At 39.8% G+C, this 13,743-nt stretch overlaps 1 long non-coding RNA gene across 1 annotated transcript; it reads left to right on the top strand.

Moving 5' to 3' along the window:
- The first annotated feature begins 985 nt into the window (after positions 1-985).
- LOC113151742 lies at positions 986-2,313 on the top strand. Its single transcript, XR_003297813.1, has 3 exons — positions 986-1,105; positions 1,994-2,129; positions 2,255-2,313. It is a non-coding gene; the product is annotated as an uncharacterized LOC113151742 (long non-coding RNA).
- The last annotated feature ends 11,430 nt before the right edge of the window (positions 2,314-13,743 follow it).

The raw sequence follows: 13,743 nt of genomic DNA, 5'->3' as shown, positions 1-13,743 counted from the left end.
CAATGTGTCATAGTGCCAAATCACTCAAAAAATGAAAGTGAATTTTGTAACATCACAAGCAGAGAGTTTTACAAGCCAAGTGCATGAAGTCAGTTAGTCCCTCACTGTTTGGAATAAACATTGTTTTAATTTAATTTAAAATCTCAAAATCTACTGCTCACAGGTGCTGAGTGCCAACACCAACAGCATCCTTTGAATGTGAATATAGCTAGAAGAAATGAAACCGGACACCATTATGTCTGTAGGAGTGCTAAATAACAGACCTGTATATACATGCTGAGGACTCACCAAACCAGAAGATGAATGACGTTGATGAAACTGAACAAAACCATGCACTTATATTACAATTGTTATGAAAGGCCCAGTCCAGTCAGTCTATTCAAATTTGGATCAAAATAAAGTTTTACAATGTACAGTAACATCATTTCAGTGTCATGGGTGGAGATAAGTTGTAATTTCCACAGTCAGTGTAGGAACATGCTTAATTCAACTTTAATAGACATTTTTAAAGTGGTTTTTGTTATATCCCGTACGTCTTCAAGCTTACATTGTGCCTTGAGATGACTGAAGTGAACTGAATTTCAGTAATAATATCAAGATAGCAAAAAGAAAAAGGAAACAAAGGTGGTAAAGCTCTGTCTGTCATCCCTCCTTAGGTTTAGTTTGTTATATCCTGAACTGACCTCCAGCTGAAGACCACTGGACATCCAGCTCTCCATCTATTTCACTTCACCAAATCTGGGTTATCACCACACACCGGGGCTCTCTCCCTCTCTCTCTCCGGATTGTACCATCGCAGACACCTTGGATTTTTTTACCATGTGCGATGAAAGCCGAAGATGAATACTTCATCTGTGACCCACATAATGGCGATATATCGGGCTCGCTAAGCAGAGCTCCGTCGACTTTCAGCCCCGCTCCTCGGCTGTGCGCTGCCGGTTGCAGCTGGAGCTTTGTCGCCTCCATCTTCCTCCGCCGCCTGGATCCGACTCGCGGCTCGCTAAAACCGGCCACACGCCCCTCTCCGTTCCCGCTTCCAGCCGGAGGAGAGCAGGGAGACGGCGAAGCGGCACACGCCGAGACAGGGGACACTGAAACGGGGAAAGTAAGTAGCTGGAGTGGATCAGTGGGGGTGGGGTGGGTCAATGTGACTGTAATGGTGGTTTTTATTTTTTCCATGAGCAGTTCACACAGTTGTAAAGTAGCGCTAATGCTAGTACTCAAGCTAGCAGCGCCTCGTTACTCGTTACAGGAGCTACTTCATGTTAGCTCCTCTAAACTTCAGCTAGTTCTGTGATAGCCTCAGCTAATAATCCAACTCTTTCTTTGTTTTGCCTCATTGCTGCCTTAGAGGACTTAATTAGCCTGTTCAGGAGATATAATGCTGCTGTAGTTGTCTTTGTGTGTTACACTGTGATCATTAAGGGTCCAAACCCTCTATTAACGTTTCACATTGAGAATAACAACAATTATGTGGTTCTTCCTTTTGAATAGTGGCCACTAAGTATTGTAATTACACATTTGAGGGATACTGGCTACTTGATCATTAAATTGGCTAAAAAACCGCAATAAAGCCGACTTGAAGATGTTCCAATGTTAGGTGTTTCCAATATTTAGTATTGTCGTTGATATTAATGCAAATACCGTAAATAAATAGATATGAGTCTCTGGAAATGACCATCAAGTTGAATCAGTTACACAAACTGAACTTTATACATAATGATATGATAAAGATGAAGCCGGGGTGTCCTAGCCTAATATATTTCTTTGCATAAACTGGCAGCTGCATTGAATTTTGAATATTTGCCTTGTTTACATCATTTGTCACAGCTGAATAGCTTTTTAAGCCTTCCACAGCTCATGGCATGATGATTGATGATGATAGATCTATTGTTATAGTCCTCATGGCAGCGATGACAGGGAATATAAAGACCATCCGGGCCCTATCTGAAAGGTCAGTTACTCAATATTCACTCCACTTGTCTGTCTTCAGTCTGTCTAGGTTCAGACCCAGCACAGATGTACAGGATGGAAGAATGACATTTCTTCCTCCTCCCTTCTCCCTGAGGGACACTGTCACTGTCTCCTATGTTCACGCTTGGATATTCTCTACTCAACTTAAAGCTACAGTATGTAACTTTAAAAAACTTTTTTTTTGAAATAAGAGAAGTATTGAACAGCACCAAAAGCAGTGCAGAGGTATTTGCTTCGAAAAGTTTTTCAGCAAGGATTGCCCCCTTTTAACCAATCACAGTGTTTCACCTCGTGATGGACGTAGCAGGTCGCAGTAGAAGAGCAGAGCAGAGTGGATGTTAACATTAGGTAAAGTTGCATGTTGGTGTTGTTTCATGTTAGCTATGTCATATACTGTATAATTTGAGCAAATAAGTGCAGTTTTATATTTTGTAGCATTATTAAATTAGTGTCACTAAGAGTACATATATGTATATATAAGTAGGCAAACACTTCATGCAACAAGCAAACAACAACATTTGCATTCCCTTGTGTTGTACCAATGTTCCAATTAGTAATGAAGGTCCAGTCTTCATTCATCTTTGGTCTCCACCTACGCTGGATGAAGGAGATTTTTTTTCTTCATTTTATTGTTTGTTTGCTTTGTAAGCAGTTGTTTAAAAAGATATTTATTTCCTACATTTTCTTTTATTGTTAGCATAAAACCAGCAGGAGTTACATTTTATGTATTCTCTTATTACAGTTGTCAAAAATCAAACTTAAATGAGAAACCTGTTCGACCAATATTCAGTAAAACTATCTATTTGCAGGCTGTAAAACAAAATGACTGTTTAAAAAAGACTAAAAAGGCCTGTATAAGAGTTGGATGATCATTATCTGTGGTGTTGAGTTTTAGTGCTCGCTTCTTGACTACACAGGTAACTAAACTGCAGTATTAAGAAATCATCCAGGGCTCCCCGTCTGGAACTCCAGCCTGAAGGTACAGTAGTGTCATTAATTCTTCTGTAGATAAAGAGAGCCACCTCTTCACCTCCACACTGCACAATTCCTCCCTCCTCCTCATCGCTGCTTCCTGTCCTCATCCTTTCTTGTTTCAGCAAGCATTGATTACTTCCTTCCTTACACACTCATAAATACTATCTCAGTCAATTACTACGCATAGGGTGCAGCAGTTATGTTTTATCGATGAGCTTTGGTAGTGGCCTCATTGTAATGTTGGCCTGCTCATTTACTTGGAGTGCAGAAGACAGACAGCAGCTGGAGCTTCTTCCTGTCAGAGATAGGAGGAAGTTGATGCTGTGTCTGCTGTGACTGACATTTTAAGATTTTAAATAGACAGCATTGCTGGAAAGTCAGAGTTTGATTGATGGCATTTGGCACATGACATATTTATGTCTTAGTTTAAAGTAGTAAATTCCATATAGTTTTTATATACTAACTAAAAGTATTTATGTGATCATACACTTATAGCAATAGTAGGTAAATGGAAACAAAAGCTGTGCCTTTCATAATTTAGATTTTTTTTTTTTTCATTCACAACATTAAAATCACTGACAGGTGATGTGTATAACTTTGATTATCTTGTTACAGTGGCACATGTCAAGGAGCAGGATATATTAGACAGCAAGTGAAATTTGATGGTAGCAGGAAAATTGGGTAGCATAAGGATAAGGATCTGAGCAACTCTGAATGAGGCCAGATTGGGATTGATGAACAGCAGGTCTCATGTGGTGTTCCCAGTATGCAGTGGTCAGTGGACCGAGGGCAACTGGTGAACAGTTCATTGATGTGTATATAGACCTAGGAGACCTATAGACTGCAGCACAAATTGCTGAAAAATATAATGCTATTATAATCGGCACCTGTTAGAACACAGTGTATCGAAAGCTTGTTCATATAGATGGTAAATGGTAAATGTTCTGCACATATATAGCACCTTTCTACCTAACTGATACTCAAAGCGCTTTACACTGCATCTCATTCACCCGTTCTCATACACAAGCACACACACTTACACACCAATGGCAGAGCTGACAACTGCTCTACCTATTGAGCCACAGCCCCCCCATATAGGAATGTGTAGGTCTGAGAGTAGGTCAGAGAAGCCATGCTGACCACTGTCCATTACCCAAAGCTGGACTATAACAAATGTAAAATTTAGAAACAGGTTTTCTGTAAATTCAAATACAAAAGTTTAATTTCATTCCTTTGGCCTGTTTTCTCATGACCGAGGTCTCTTTCACAAAAACAAATGACAGAACGGGTGTGTAATACTATAGTTTCATATAAACACACATGATCAGGTCACTGTTTGTTGTTCATAGATAAACTATAAATTACATCTCTCTTCTTGAAGTGCAATGTAAAAACCAACAGTATCTACAGTAAATCTGCTGCCCTATCTACTTAGTGCAACCTGGTTCCTGTTTCTTGCCTCATAGTAAGCAGCTCTGTTCTAGATATAGTACATATCTCCCTTCCAGTGTCCTGTTTTGTAGTAGAGGCTACTTTTCATATTTGTGCTGTGAGTTAAAGAGGAGGGTTATGTGCCACTAAAAATCACTGCATGAAGAATTTTTGGTTTGCTCAGCAGGTCCAAAAATAGGCCTGGATAGCTCAGCCACAACTTATAACAAAGAGTGTACGGAACTGTAATTTCGTTCTTTAATCAACTTTGTTTGGATAGTCCTAGTGGCTTGCTTATGCTCAACATTTTAAATGCTAAAGTGTTAACGTGCAGAACTGGAGCTAGCAATCTATAGAGACAAATACTGTTGGTGTTTATCTTCCCATTGCTGACAATGTGGATATTTTCATACCAGACCAAAGAGGATCAGCTTGGATTCTGTGTATCTGTAGGACAGGTAGATTAAAGCAGCCTGCCCGCTGTGTAAAAAAGGCCCAGAATACACTGTCCAGGCCTCCTGCTGTCTTCTGATCCACACAGAGAGGGAAACACACAGTTTGAGTTCCTCTTTTACACACTTAAACACACTCTCCCAACTAACTCTCTTATAGACATGAAGAAAAATGCCCTCGCCATGCACAAATGTGCTCACTCTGAAAGTCAACCAGTAAAATCTTAAAAGTGTAGGAGTATGGAATACACACACACACACACACACACACTCACACAAAGAAGTATGGTGCAGTGAGGGAACCATTAGGGAGTTAATTCCAATTCTGCTGACAGTAGATAGGTCTTACCATTTTCCCTCTCTATCACATAGTAATTACTTATAAGGCCACAGGGATTATGATGTCCCCAGCTCCCCTCTGTAATAGAGCTTTTTCTCCATATAACCCTTTAGCTTCGCTACCCAGTCGCTATCACCCCCCTCATTAAGCTGTCCCTCCTTCTTATTATCCCCTCCATGTAATATCCTCCATCCATTAACTCAGCCCATTTCTCCCACTCCTCACCATTACTCCCCCTCTTCTTTTTGCCTGTCCTCCATCTTTTCTGCCTTGCCTTACGCTCCTTCCTCCCCTGCTCTTTTCTCCACTCAAGCCTTCACAGCACTGCCACACTGGATCAGCTCACTCTAATTTGACTCCTACACAGCAGTCAGTGAAAGGAAGCAGATGCACTATGCCCTGAATATACAAGTGTTTTAGCCAGGGAGAGTTTTGATAGGGGTGGGGGTTGGGGGTTTCAGGGAGAAAATACAATACACTGGAAGTAGAACATACGTTGTACTTATATAACCAGGCACTTTCTTCGGTGCGGGCTTGTCATGTCCGTGCATACATCAAGAAACGTTTCTCACATCTCTCGTAATGTTTGCTTTTCCTTAAGTGCCAGAATCTATTTCCGTCTTGTCTCCATGGCTCCTTGTGCAAGAACATGCAAAAAACAGCCACAGCTTCTTATTAGCTTCTCTGCTTCAACGCTCAGATGGAAACTCATTAAAATGTTTGTACATCTGTGCATCAAAGAGAAAGAGTGAGAAATGTGTCTATGTAGGTTTAAACTGTAGGGTTCACTTTCAAAATAACCTTTGAACTTAAGTTAGCAATTACCTCCCAGTCCCCTACTCCTAGTTCATGAAATAGCTGTAATTACTTCTTAAACCCTTATCATACCCATACTGATGGAATAGGTTTAGGAACAGCAGGAGGTATTATCTTCAGGTGGTATCAGGTCAAACATAATGTAAAAGACAACAGACTACCGCAAACAGGTACTGCCAAGTTTCCTGGTGAAAGTGTGTTTCCCTTCTACTGGACCTTTCGCTCATATCTCCTGCCTCATCTCTTCTTCTAAGCTGTCATGGCAATAGTCCAATTGTCACCTTGTGAGCTAAATGCAGATATGTGGTCTTGTGATATCAGGGGGTGGTACATGGGAAATGGTGATAACCCCTGTTTGATCAAAGATGGTCTCTGGTGCCATGTGAATGTTTACCATCCATAGCCATCCACTGGTTTCTAGTTGATGACCTTTGACCTGATTGGTTTTGGTGTGGCATTTTTAAATAGCTGAAGTCTATTGCTAGTTGTTATTGAGTGTTTTTTGTTGGATGTGATTTTAAAATTATGTCAGGTGTGGTAAACCAGCACTGACCTCTAGAAAGTGATTTGTACCCCTTTTCAACCAAACCATTTCAAAGGTTGGTTCAGAGCCAGTTGTTAATTTAAAATCAGTTCTTTGCATTTCAACAGCCAAAGAACCGGCTCGGGCAGGAAAAGCGGGTCCAGAGTGGCACTAACTGCTTTCAGGCATAGAACCGCTTATGTCAAGGGCTAAGGGCAAGATTATCATGACCAACATGAACAAGTTTTATTTAATGAGTAGATACATAAGCTTAGAGGAAACAAGCAATGGATTCTCTATTTTCTTTCTATATAACATTACAGTATGAGTCATTACAGTGACAGTGTTTCAGCATCTGTAATATGAACACACAGCGGCATACAAATAAAAGACATGAGGACAGCCACGCCAAGCTAGCATGTGGGGTGAGGTGGTGGCAGAGTGAGTTGTTTGCCTTTTAAAGGCAGATAAGAGAAATGCCAACTGCTCCACAACCTCAGCCAACAATCAGCCACAACTGATTTAGTCTCAGCTCTCTCATTATGGGACCCAGACTCAGAGCTGGCAGATTTAGCACTGCTAATTCACTTCATCAGAACCAATACGGACACAGGAACAGCTGGGCTGGAGCATTTTGTCTTTTCAATCTTGTGTAAAATATGTAAATGACAACATTCACAGTGAGGTGTCCAGCAGCAGCAGCAGAGCCAGAGAAGCTCTAGTGACAGCAGCAGGTAATATTGCTGCTCCAGGCTTATTATGCTGCATTATTACCTCTCACCATAGAGCCTCTTTGTCTATTGAGGGTGATTTATTAGAGATAGCACACAGTGTGTTTATGTGAGCACAGTAAAGATAAGATTAGAAGAGAGAGCAGCCATTGGCTCCTTTTGTTCTCTGGAGACTTCGGGATGCTTCTCCCCCTCAGGCCTATTGATCCAGTAAGCTCAGCCTCAGTGGACAGTCATGGTTGAGCAAGTCTTTGCAGCCCACAGAACTTCAGAGTTCAGCTTTCTGCTCTGCTCTGTTCATTCCGCACATCCTGTCTGGACCATTAGATCACTCAAAAGCTGGATGGCTAGGTAACCCAGAGCCTCATCTTATCTCGGAACTGACCGACACCAGAATGCCTGCAACCACAGCTGGGAACAAGGCTGTGATTCAGTTCGCAGGGAGGAACTGAACTGCAGAACTGTCAACCTGAATGTGTTTGCACTGGAATGTACTTTATTGACACATAGCTCTGATGCCTTGAGCAGTTACAGCTAAGAGGCCACAAAAATGTCATGTACATTGTATAGTGTTGGTCTGAAGTAAAGCAGAGAAAACAAGTCCTGCAAAACCTATCCAAGAGCAATCCTGTGGTGTGGTCTGCACTGCACTTCTCAGATATCGCCTGTCAATAATATTGTGTGGGTAGCACTTCTCTTCTGAGCATTTACTTTATATTTCCTTACTTTGCCACAGCAGTTCTTTCTGCCATTTCTTCAGTTCATTCAGAAAAAGACATCAGTTTCTGTGCTACAGCAAAGCTAGACCTGACACTGAATCTCTGCGATTTAAAGTCATTCCAAATTGCGAAAGATACTTATATGAAGTCATCTGAGTGTTTTCTTCTTTTCTTTACAAGCTTAATTGAAATGAAAAAATATTTTGCTGTTGAATGCATTAATTAATGACCATTTGTTTGCCCCTGAGTTCTCCAGCTTACTTTATGCCAGTCAGTGCACACAAATTGAATAATAACATATTAAGTTAGGCCTCTCTCTCTCTCTACTTTAGTTTGCTCATATTCTGTATAAGCAGAGTTTTATTGGGGATCTGTTCACTCATCCATGCAGCTGGTTTGATTGGAAATTGAAAACGAGTAGGGACAAAACTGGTCCAGTTATTACTGTGAGTGTTGAAGAAAGGTTTTAGTCTTTTTTTCTGTGCCTAGTGTGCCAATTTTTTACAGACTGATGATGAATGATGAATTCATTCAGTACTTTTACAGTAAGTGTATTCAAAGAGCTACATTTTAGTGAAAAAAGTGTATCCAACACTGGTCTTCTGACCAGTTATTGTTACCCAAATTTTCGATTTCTGTGTAAAAAATAGAATATCTCACAAAAATCCCTAAAAAGTTTTGTATGCAGATATGAGATAGAAAAGTTGAATTACTAGTTTAACATGTTCCCTACAGTTTTATAAAGTTTGAGGTTTGACTTGTTCTCCTTTAGATAAATCATCTCTGCACTCTCTCCCTAAAGCACTATTAGTACTTTATTACTGTGAACCAATATCCTGATATTTGCATAATAGTTGCGTATAAAAACGTTAATTAATTCACATTTTCTTTTGCCAGTTGTTGTGACATTTGGTTAAAATGTTTTAAGGACTAGACTAAAACAAGGTTCAATGCTTAAGGACTGAAGTGTATCAGTTGCATTTATGATAATGTGCACGTCAGTGTGCATTGATTCAAGTGTATACATGACTTAAAAAGTATTTGTGCTTCACAGGTAGCACCAAATTAAAGTACTTCGACACTAATTAGAGAATTCTGTTAAGTAAACACAGCTGAAACACACAGTCAACGTACCAATGCTATGGCTGTCTTACTCATGGAGCTTGTCTTACTCATTAAATAACCAACATTGTGCAACTTTTTTTGACCATGTCTTGATTAAACAGATAAAAACAGCAAGATATAGTGAGACTATTTTTGTTTTGTCTGAGTTTTGAACATAGCTTTCTCTTATCTAGTCTATTTCTGTGGCTCCTCTCTCCTTTTTGTAAGTGAGAGTGCTTTTAACACGTGAGTGAACAGGCTATGATTTTAATGTAGACACGGCATGAGTGTTGACATCACCATGATGACATCACTTCTAGTTATATTTATTTTATTGTCTGCTTTACTTATTTTACCGTGACAAAATTGGATAGATCCTAACAGACTGAACCCCCATTACATCGAAGAATACAGAAAGGTTATGAAACACATTTATATACTGTATATGAAAATGTCCCAGAGCCTGTAGTGATAAACAACAACTGCTGCGTCTTCACTTTCTTGTGTATCTTTACTTTGCGAAGAGTTTTCCTTACCCCTAAAGTTAAGTGGATCTGTATCCATTGCAGGCTGTTGCCATGAAGCAGCTGGCCTGTACTAAACACTACCAGAAAATGCTTGTTTGAGCCAAAGTAGTACTGATTGCATCAAACTCTGGAAGGTGGAACTGCTATTGGAGCTCTGGGGAGACAAGTTCAGCATTGCTAAAAGTGTGCCAGTGTAAAAAGCTCAGGCCCCTGCTTTGGCATTTTTATGCACTTCAGCACATATACATCTAGATAAGAGCATGCATTTGCACACATGCACGCACGCACTAACACATTTTGGCAACTTTGGCAGTGTACTGAGGTCAGCTGCAGACTGCAGCACAGATGCGCTATTTGAATACTGCAGACTAATTAAATACAAGTCAATAAATGATCCCTTGCTGAACTGCCCTCACCAACAGGGATAGAGAGAGAGCACAGGGAGAGTCTGTTGTAGAGTAGAATAAAGCACACCAGGCATTTTACCTGACCTCTAAATAATGAGAAATAGGTTATGGCAATAAAAACAACACATGTAGGAGCTTATTATTGCCTTTTCCCAAATAACAGCTCAATTGTAAGACAGACCTGAAAGGAGGATTAAAAGAGAGATGTGGGGAAGGAGGATGTTTTAGAGGAATTCAAACCATGCAGCAGGAAAAGATGTAATGTGGGCAAAACACTTGTCCAAGGTCCTTTTCATCTTTAATTTTAAACATCAGTGATGAACACCAGCATGCACATACTGATTTCTGCTCATTCTCAGCATGTTCACTCACAGACAGTACTGCAAAGACACGCTGAAACATGTAACAGCAGAACTGGCACAGGCACAGTGTGATTTTGGCTCTTTAGTTTCTCATCAAATTGGACTCCTGTATACTCAGAGCAGCTCTTACTGCAAACACAAGTGCAAACTGCAGTTTTATGGATTCTGTTGGCTGTAGTGCTCACAAATCTCCAAAACTCCAAAAAGAATTTCATGTGCTGTGTGTTGTGTGTTGAGATTCTCATCTTTCTCTTTAAGAAACATTTTTGTGTACACTTAAAGGTGTACACTGAGTGATGGGGCAGCTAGATGTCCAACAGATGGTCAAAACCCCAAAAAAACAATATGTTTTTACTTTTATTCTCCAAAATGCTGTATCCTACATTTCCCATAATGCAACCCATTAGGTTGTTTCATTAAACCCTTTCAGCCTGGTGAATACTTTTAAATGCTACATTTTGCCCACCAAATACCTATATATAGGACTGCCTTTACCGATTAGCAAGTGTGATCATGTTACAGTTCATTGTTCTGCCATTATGTCGCTATCTGCATTGGTTGCTGTGGTAACGACCTAGATGTGTATCTGTATACTAACTGATGATGTGTTTTTCCAACATAGAATGAAAACAACAAGCAGCTGTCTATATGTAAATGTGTTCTCTCAGTCAGTGTCGTAGCAGCATATTGCCACAGGGCAGGAGTCCTCCATTGAAACTCATAACATCAGGTACAGAGGAGATTGACAGAATGTTTTCAGCCATGTTTGAGCAATAATTATGATAATGTAGCTACACTCAGAACTAAGATTGCTGTTTTTGTGTTGTGAGTATTGCGACATTAAATTGCCAATTTGTTTTGTTTTTGGTCCGGTTTGCTTTAATATCCATGTACATATTTCTGATAATGATGGTAATGGTATAGTCTGTGTAGTCTGTTTTTTTCAGTACTTTATTAAGTTCATTAAAAGTGTGTGACATACTGATCAAGAGCGCGTAGTAAAACCTTGAAGTTGCTGTTTGTTTGATAATATATCTATAATAATGTCTTAGTTGTCATTTTAAGCATGGCTTTATTGAGTATTTCACTCTCTTTGCAAAAGTCCCTGTATGGTCCATTCAAACTTTGCCCTTCAAAATGGCAAATTGTCGAGTCTCAGGGACCCAATCCCTTTTCAGGCTCGGTCCGAAGCCTCCCCACGACGACCTTGGCCAAGCACACTAAATCTGACATTGTTTTTTTCTGGCTACAGCAGACTCACTCTGAAACACTCTGGACAAACGCAGAAGTCTCTCTTCATCCTTCATCCTCTCAGGATCTCAACCGTGAATTTTTTTGTTTTTGATGGAGAAGTCCAATATATGTGCGTGTATGTAAAGTTATAACCAGTGCGTGGATGCTGGATTAATTTCAGGGCCTCTCGAAACCAGTTGCTTTGGAGAGGGTCTGTTCGCACACATTTTCAGGCTTTCCACTCAGCATTACTGTGTACAGGCACATTCTGGGGACATCGGGGACAATGGTACAATGAATAGGGAAGAAAACAAATCTGACTGCATGTCTTGTGTAGCACACGCAGTTCTTATTAACCTCCTTGACAAAACACAAACACGTGGACTGTCGCTGATACCTAGATAATTGCAATAGCATCCTGTTCAATCAAGAAAATGCACAGCAAAGTCAGACCCTAAACTGGCAGCCTCTAACATTATGATAGCCACAACTGCAGCTGGGAATTTAACCCAGGGAAGTTAACATTGGACTGTTGAATTTTCATTTCTTGTCTCATGTCATGTTTTCTCCAAAGACAATTTGAGTTCAGGTAGGTGGAGGACCTGAGTACCACTAAACAAACCTTACAACAACAAACCTTAGCTAGACACCACAACTGTATTTCAGAACTGCTAATCCCCTAAAGGTAGGGGCATGTAAAGTACTAATAAAATGCCTCTGCAGTTAGACCTTCTCTATCAGAATAGAAGGAAACACCTGTTGAAGCCGTCACCAATTAAAGAAGTCTACTCCTCTCTTCCTTTAGTTATCGTTACTAACCATCAAGGCTCCATGCTAACTCCTACAGTGTCACGCCACCCCCAGTATCTCTCCAGTTTAGCGTTACATTCCAATAACACTATCCAGTATATAAATGTTAAAAATTGATTCTTTCTATCCAACAAATTATTTTTTCTTTGTTAAACCTTTTGTTAAACTCTTTGTTAAACATTACTAACATTGACATGTAGGTGTCTTACACCAGAAGATGAGAAGAGCACTACAGATTCACAAACACTGAATTTTTCCATTTTAATTTTCAAACTTTATAAGACATAGTATATAAGTATTCTGTATTTCAACCCCTATAAACAGACTCTGACATGTAAAACCAGTGGCTCTTGATTCTGATTTCCATTTTGACTGAAATCCAATATGAAAGAAATAAAGTGTGGTAAATCCATCTGCAGTTTTAGCCTCAAATTATTTCAACTTCACTAGTTCCATTATGTTTAACTAAAGAGTACACATTTGGAAAAATGGTCATGATGTTTCTGAAAACAACATTATGGAAAAAGACAGTATTATGAAATATGGGAGTTATTTCAATCTGATTCCTTAATATGAGTCTGTCCTGGGGAACTGTAATGCTTCCAGGCCTGATTAATAAAGGATTAACTCACACGGTGGTGCAGTTGGATCCAGTTTAGTCATCTCAAATATTACAATTTGTTGTATCAAATGTTATTACTGGCTGGATTTAGGCCTTGGCTTCAGGCCAGCTTTTGCAATCTCGCTATTTGCATATTCATGTGTCTAAGGTCCACGAGCAGAAGAAGTGACAGACTGAGTTCAGATATTCCTCCTCCACTACAACCTGTTTTATCATAAACAGTCTTGTCATTCAGAATTGGATGGAAGGTTGGCGATACACTTATCAATAAGAAGACATGATATGAAATTAAGTCATACTTTGTTATCCTTCATTTAATGAGCAAAGTGTTCTGTGGTTTTACATTTAGAGACAGTCCATGCACACAGGGAGAGTAACCATGCAACCTAATTAAAAGTTTCAACTTGGAGGCGCGCTGATTGTAAACGACTTTAGATTATGCTGGTGGGCTTACTGTTGATCTCAAGCTGTTCGCGCAGTTAATTAAAAAAAAAAAAAAACAATGTGGCAAACCAAATCGGTTACAGATTGCAGTGAATGTACTCCGCGAGCTGGGCCGGAAAGAGAGTCCCGCTGTCTCGTTAGCAAGTGCACGCCTGCCGGGGTCAACCTATAAGAGAGCAACTGCATTTATTTGTTATTCATCCTTTTTCATAAGCCATTATGAGCTATGAAACGAGCAATAAGCGATGAAGTGAGAAAATAATTTTTTAAAAG

The sequence above is a fragment of the Anabas testudineus genome, chromosome 5 (assembly GCF_900324465.2).
Source record: "Anabas testudineus chromosome 5, fAnaTes1.2, whole genome shotgun sequence".
Lineage (NCBI taxonomy): Eukaryota > Metazoa > Chordata > Actinopteri > Anabantiformes > Anabantidae > Anabas > Anabas testudineus.
Note: the sequence above shows the minus strand (reverse complement) of the source record. Positions and strands in the feature narration are given on the sequence as shown.